Source organism: Pieris brassicae, chromosome W (genome assembly GCF_905147105.1).
Source record: "Pieris brassicae chromosome W, ilPieBrab1.1, whole genome shotgun sequence".
NCBI classification, from domain to species: domain Eukaryota; kingdom Metazoa; phylum Arthropoda; class Insecta; order Lepidoptera; family Pieridae; genus Pieris; species Pieris brassicae.
The window spans coordinates 1,634,785-1,642,350 of NC_059679.1; the positions used below are offsets into that span (position 1 = coordinate 1,634,785).

A 7,566-nucleotide genomic window follows, 5' to 3' on the forward strand; every position below is an offset into this window, starting at 1 on the left:
ATTAAATTGAACTATAAACTTTATTTAATTGTGATATAAACGTTATTTAATTGAGAAATAAACTTTATTAAATTGAGATATAAACTTTATTAAATTGAGATATAAACTTTATTTAATTGTGATATAAACTTTATTTAATTGAGAAATAAACTTTATTAAATTGAGCTATAAACTTTATTTAATTGTGATATAAACTTTATTTAATTAAGAAATAAACTTTATTAAATTGAGATATAAACTTTATTAAATTGTGATATAAACTTCATTTAATTGAGAAATAAACTTTATTTAATTGTGATATAAACTTTATTTAATTGAGAAATAAACTTTATTAAATTGAGATATAAACTTTATTAAATTGAGTTATAAACTTTAACCCTGGGCCCCGTGAATATAAAGGTCCCCCAGTCCCCACTGAAAACAATAGACAATAAAAAAAATTAAACTTACACACGCAAGCCCTGGGCGGTGATTAATTTAAACTTTTTTAATCGCGTTATTTGTGTGTCTAAACAATAATGCAAAAATTTAACCTTTTTTGTGATCCGCTTTGCTAAGCAAGTCTAAGTTTCTTACGAACGTTTCTTGTAGAGTTTTATAATAAATAAAATTATTTTTATTCAATATAAGTACATATACAATGTTTAATATCCAGCTCTTGTATAAAAACTAAATACTTAATTCCATAACAACGTCTTTTAAATTACAAGTTTGATGTTTTTAAAACTGTCTACAAGAATCTTATCTTTTTTTTTAAAACATAACCCTAACATATAACAGAACAATGTCAACTGAGTCGGCTATAAATATTTTATATATTCATAGAATCATATTAATTCCACGTTATTAAAGGATTAATTCGTGTTTTGTACGAGTTATTGTAATTTTATAATTGGAATCTTAATTATTAAAGACGTGCGCGAAAAGCCCTTATCTCGTACCTCGACTGCCTCCACACAACTCCATCCTCAGCTCTGGCATAAGGGCATCATAATTGTCCTAATTAGGTGAGACCCCGACTTCTGCCATCACCCCTCCCTACCATTAACAGTTCGAGATTATTCCGTTTTCTCCTGGCAATTTGGCCTAAGCATTTGTAAATGATAGTTGACAGTCTAGTGGTGATTTAGAGTTGGTTGAAAATGGATTTATTAATTTTGCTGTCCATGGTATCTGCAACATTCTCATCCAACCTCGAATGTCGAGTCGTTAATTTAGTAAAGATATATTTTAGTTTAGTATTCGAACGAGGTGGTATCGTAATTGTAGGTCTTCATAATAGCGTCGACCCAGTTGTACACCTGTGGTACATTCGTGAAGGCGACTGGAATACCATACCACCACATCTGTATCCCAGAACGACCAATCCCACCACAGCGAAGCGAGTGCCTTCAGACGACTGGAACATAACATAATATAATATAACAAATTAGTTGCGAAATTTCGTTATAAATATATATAAAACAAAGTCAACAGTGAAACAATCGTAAAACGCTTTTGCTCTTAAGTCTCAATAGATAAATTGCTGTTATGTAAATCATTTATTTCTAAATTATTTATACTGAATACACAACAACAATGTTTAGATCGTCGAATTGGAAAAAAAAATTAAATTTGATCTATATGTCGCGGCCAACTAGCTTAATTAGTCGCCAGTTAAACGACGCCGTTTAGTAAAAAGGTTAGGCTGTTAATTGAACGGCTAATTAAGCTAGTTGGCTGCGACATATACATCTGTTTGTATAGGTAATGTACTGATCCTAGTGATAATAGCCATTAAGTGGTACTTTATAAAATTCGGCAAACTACTCTATACTTACGGGTATAGGACATATGAGGGGTGAGCCACCATCTTCCTTACAATTACTTAAACCGATAACTCCTCCTGCGCACGTCAGGGGGTCGTCCATATTATAGGCAGATCCTACAATAGGTCGGAAGGCCCTTTCACATACAGACTTGTCCAATAGTGATAGATATCTAAAAAAATGAAACAATAAATTAACCAATATTTTCTTATACGGGCGAGTGTTACGATAAAATGTCCATCGATGGCCTAGTAGACTGGAAAAGTCCCATGCTCCCTAAGTGGAGCAGAGGGCATGCAGCGTAAAAGACCAGTCTGATCAGTCCTGGGCGGCTCTTTGAATTTTTCTCCACGTTCCTCCGCCTCTGCAATGATGCTTCGTTGCCAGGTCTGTTTTGGGCGTTTCGTTTCCTGTTTCCTTGAGTATTCCAGTAGAGGCCTCGATTAGCAATACGACTTAGATCCCTCCGGAGCTTATGGCCCACCCATTTCCACTTTCGGCGTTTTATGTACCTGTCAATTGGCACCTCCCATAGCTGATGGTTAGAGATTCTCTCGGGCAAGAATATTCCAAAGAATATTCAAAAAGGCAGCGGTTTACAAAGACCTGCAGTTGTTTGTGGTGCTCTTTGTAACTTTCCACGTCTCAAAACCATACAGAAACACGATCTTTATGTTGGATAGGAAGAGTTTGAGTGTTCAGACTTAACCCCTCATGGGCCACCATGTTCTATCTTTAGCGGATAGATGGTGTAAATTAAATGCCCAGATACTTAATATATTAATATAAATCAAAAAAGGATGCGAATTGTACAATGATCGTAGGTCAAGTGACATGAGTAGACAGATTTGTATGAATGATTCTTCATATCTTCAAGCGCCTGATGCGGGTGACGGCAATGTTCCCGCGATGGTGTTTTGGCATATTTCCACAGACGTTAAGTCTGGACATTGTGCATGACTCGTTAACTAAACGTTACGGTAAATATATGAAAAGTTATATCTAGCGAGAGCTTTGAGTGTCAATAAATTAACATTTGCCTAAAGTTTCCAACGATATCTCAAACCTGCGACAACAATCAGTACGATGACGTCCTGAGTCGCGCTAACAAAAAGCAAAAACCGAATAAAGGGACCGACGAATAAGTGAGCGGGGCAGAAAACAAGATACACAGATAAAAGATGGACTTTAAAGACAACTATATAGAAAAGACCAAGGAAAAGGAGAAGAGAGCATCCTCAAAAAAGGTGGATAGAAGATATAGAAGTGTTAACAGGAAGCGAATGGAGAAAAATTGTTATAGACAGAGATATCACCTTTTCACGGGGAAAAGGTACTGAAGGAAGTCGGAATATCAAATAACAAGAAAACGGACCTTGGCGGGCATATCGACTACTGGTACTGGAATCTATTACGAAGGTTGGACATTGGAAACTGGCTGATATAATTATTTTTGACAGTAGAGATGTGGGGTCTTTCTGCATCTTCTACCGCATCAACCATCCGATGCCGAAATCCTTTGTTCGAAAACTAGTGTCACAAGATTCGTTCTCACGCGCAGGCGATGTGCAAAGTCCATAGGAGACGCTTACTTTTTTCAACATGACAGCATACTCGTCCTTATTAAAGTTCTTTTGGCACCACCCCTTGCTGTAGCACTCAGTCCCATGTGGTGGCATTTTACTTTCCAAACACGCGGTCCCAATGTGAGGGATGGACATGTCGAATGGCGTTTGCAATATTAACAATGCCGCGTTGTTTTTGAACTGACCTGAAAAAATATATGTTTATTATTAAATAAAAACCAAAAAACCAGTGACGCTTCCAGCTTTTAGTTGGGCCTCAGATGAAGGTCGACGGCATCGAGGTAAAATGCATATAGTCTATTGGGTTCGAACTTACGACTTCAGAATTGAGAGTCGCACGCTGAAGTTACTAGGCCAACACTGCTGTTTAAATCAAATAACAAGGATTATGTATTTATATTAATTAAATAATGAACGCATCTTTTTAAAAGGAATGTATTTTGTCAAACAATTTGCGCAAGTAAGCGTATATAAGAACGAATTGCTGTTCATTTGTCTCCCTAAATCGAGAATGTCTTAGCAATTTGACTTTTCATCTTGAAATATTTATATATAATAATAGTTCCTTATATATTGAGGTTGTGAAGGAAGGAAGGCCATGGCGAGTCAAACCGCTGACTGGCTTTCAATGCCTGAGTGGCTGAGATTAAGGAGTTGTTTATAACCATAGCAGTGTTGGCCTAGTGGCTTCAGCTTGCGACGCTCATCTCTGAGGTCGTAGGTTCGATCCCCGGCTGTGCACCAATGGATTTTCTTTTTATGTGCGCTCGAAAGGTGAATGAAAACATCGTGAGGTAAACGACTTACCATAGACCCAAAAAGTCAAAGGCGTGCCTCAGGCACAGAAGGCTGATCACCTACTTACCTTTTTAATTTACTAATGATCATGAAACAGATACAGAAATCTGAGGCCCAGACCTAAAAAGGTTGTAGCGCCATTGATTTTTTTATTTATAACAGTAGCCTTGCCATTATAGGTATCACTATAGGCTATTTGAAATATCACCTGTGGTATTATAAAATACGGTCACGTGTTTTCATATATTTTATTGTGTTTACAAAAGTAATAAGTCATCTATCGAACATTTTGTGATTTATAAAATTTGTACGCGTTTACGCAGGCTCTGATTGGCACACACAGAACGACACAAATAAGTGGCGTCTTTTAGGTGAAAAGCACGGAAATATAAAGAACACTACAAAAAGCAAAATGATAAAGTGTACGGGCACAGTTCTAAAGAAGCTGCTCAAGTGGTCGGAAAGGTACAACTACAACTAGGTTACTAATATAATGTCAATAAAAACTTGCAACACCTAGCATTGGAAACACTTCGATACCGCAATTCAAGAAATGACTCGTAATGTTAGTCGTACATTTGGATTCTACACTAAAGACAGGGTTGGACAGAACATACTTACAAACGTAATTAACGGTATAATTTGTCATTGGGCATCGATTCTGTTGGAACACACGTTCTCTTCAGTGACAATATTCCAAAATAAAATCATGGCTCTGATACACATAAAGCATTGCAACTAACTCGAATAAACATCAGTGGCATCGTTAATCCACTCATAATCGAATCCACGCTTTCCAGCAGCGCTAGGCCACCCTAGAAATAATGAATTAGTTAATAGCCAGAAAGCAAAATTGTCCAGGTAGATTTCGAGATCGAGAGAAATTGTGTTATAAAAAGAAGTCATCAAGAGTTAAGAACTTGTGAGTTTGTGCGATGAGTATCTCTATTGAAAAAAATGAAGAAGGAATAACACTCTTAATCCTTAGGAAACAAGATCTATTTAAACTTAAATCAGAATTTAAAAAAAAAAAACACGTAATAACAGAGCACGCACATTTCAGCGTTTCAATGTTATGAATTGAAACTAAAATGTTCATTTGTTTGTTACAATTCAATTCATTTATTTTACCTGAAAAACAAATACTCAGTAACGCAATATATTGAATGAAAAGTGACGTAAGTACTTCACAAGACAGAATTATGAATGCACGACTTTTATGGCTTGCCATACTTCTAATCTCACATAATAGTATTTTTATTAAAATTCAAATGTATCTCCTGAAATGACTCACTGTGGTAGCATACAACAAACTAAGACTCATACAACACATAATAAGTGCAGCTACAACCATTTGCTCAGCAAATCTGTAAAATTTATTAAATTAATTATTAAAGTAATCATTAAAACCAAATTTTACTCAAGTGAAACTTCTTTTGTTTTTAGTTACGCGTCACATTATTCCGTTACGTGTGTACACTAGTACACGCGTAATGGAACTTCTTTTTCGAAAATTGTTCTGCAGCTTTACAGAAATTGGTTAAATAAAGTTAAATTAGATAAAGTTTAACAAAAGGCTTTTATTATCATAGACATGAATACAAATAATACAATTATTTGATTAATTAAGAAGAAAGAGAGAAAGAAGAAGAATTTCATTAATTGTAAAATAATTATTACTATCATTGTTATCGTTATTATATATTTTTGTTATTAATGGCTTCGAATTATTATATACCTAATCTTTTAAGAAAGAGTACTTACACCAATTTCACTTTATATTCAAATATGTATGCAGAACCGTTTTAAGTGATAAGTAGGCAATGGTCATATTATATGAAATTGCAAGACTACTAAATACCACCGTTGTCAGAAAAAAAAACCAGTTAATAAGCGTCAAATATTTATACAATACCTATGTGAAATTGTGTTGTGTTTGTGCCTGTGGCCACGTGATGCACTACGATGCATTTAAAAGAATTGTGCGCCATGGCCAGGGGGGGATCTACTTAATATAATATTATCTAGATTAAATCATTTATTTGCAAAGGATGTGCTACAATCCGGTATTTACAATATTTTCAAACTCCCATCCTTATATGGCAAGACTGCCCGTTTTGGATCAATGGTGCGCGCGTCGCAGATTGAAGAAAAAACTCGAAAATGAAATAAACAATTTAACGAAAATAGAATATATATATGGGATATATTAGAATGGGGACCTCGGCGACAACTGCAAGAACACCCAAGACTCACTCACGCAATTTTTGAAAACAAACAGTGTCTCACAACACCACGAGCACACTTTTGTGAAATACATTTCGCAAGAAACCAATTTTTTATTGGTTCTTGATTGTAGCCTTGCTAGCTATATTTTTCGTAAACGAAAAACTCCTATCCTTGAAGTAGGAAGCTAAGTAAAAGATTTAGATGTACACTTACAATAAATGCGAATATTTATGGATTGATACGCATTTGGTATACATTGGTATCATCTATAAAGTTCCTGTAATGGAAATACTAATTAAAACCACAAGCGCTCTTATAAATAAATACCAAATAGATATTGTTTATGGTAACAATGAGTTTGACGGAATATTAATCGCTTATTTAAAATTTATGAGGCTACTAAATACTTCACTCATGTACAAACATGAAAAATGCAACAATCAGTGGTATAAAATGAATAAATCAGTGACGCTACAACCTTTTTAGGTCTGGGTCCAGTGCCGGATTAAGCTAGCGCGGGGCCTGCAGCAAATTCTATTAAGAGGCCCTTGGTTTGCTTTAGTTTCACAAGTTTAGGATATTGAATAAAACAAAACCGTTACGAATAAATATTTTTGTTGAATATAGAGCAAATCATGCTCTCAACAAAGTGAGATGATAAAGAAGTTCTTATAAAAAAAACTTGCCACTTGAAAGGTAGATGCTGGTCTAAAGACATCGATTATAATTAAACATTATAACATCACGACAGAAAGTTTGTAAAATACCAACTTATCTTCAACGATTTGACGTGACGAAATCGAGTTTTAGATTTTTAAGTGGAAGTGAAGCAAGATATATTACGCTCATATGTAATATTTTTTTATTACGATAAAGTTAAATTAGCACGTTGGAGGGCGGGGCCCCCACATTCGCGAGCCCGTAGCATTTGCTACTCTTGTTATATGGCTAATCCGGCACTATGCGTAGTTACGGTAACAAATCATCGTGATTAATCCAGCATCGCACAATCTATGACATATGTTAGGTAGCTACTAGAGATGATTCGATACGCGTTAAATATAAACAGTCACAAGCTTGTGTAATAATTAAATTTAAAAAATAATAACTGTTAATAATTAAAATTAACATTGATTGATAAGATC

The 7,566-nt window shown here is 34.9% G+C and overlaps 1 long non-coding RNA gene across 1 annotated transcript; it reads right to left on the reverse strand.

Annotated features, from left to right (window-relative positions):
• Nucleotides 1-337: 337 nt before the first annotated feature.
• On the reverse strand, nucleotides 338-5,153 carry LOC123718314. Its single transcript, XR_006754989.1, has 4 exons — nucleotides 4,814-5,153; nucleotides 3,401-3,579; nucleotides 1,821-1,980; nucleotides 338-1,399 (listed from the first exon to the last, which is right to left on the reverse strand). It is a non-coding gene; the product is annotated as an uncharacterized LOC123718314 (long non-coding RNA).
• Nucleotides 5,154-7,566: the final 2,413 nt, after the last annotated feature.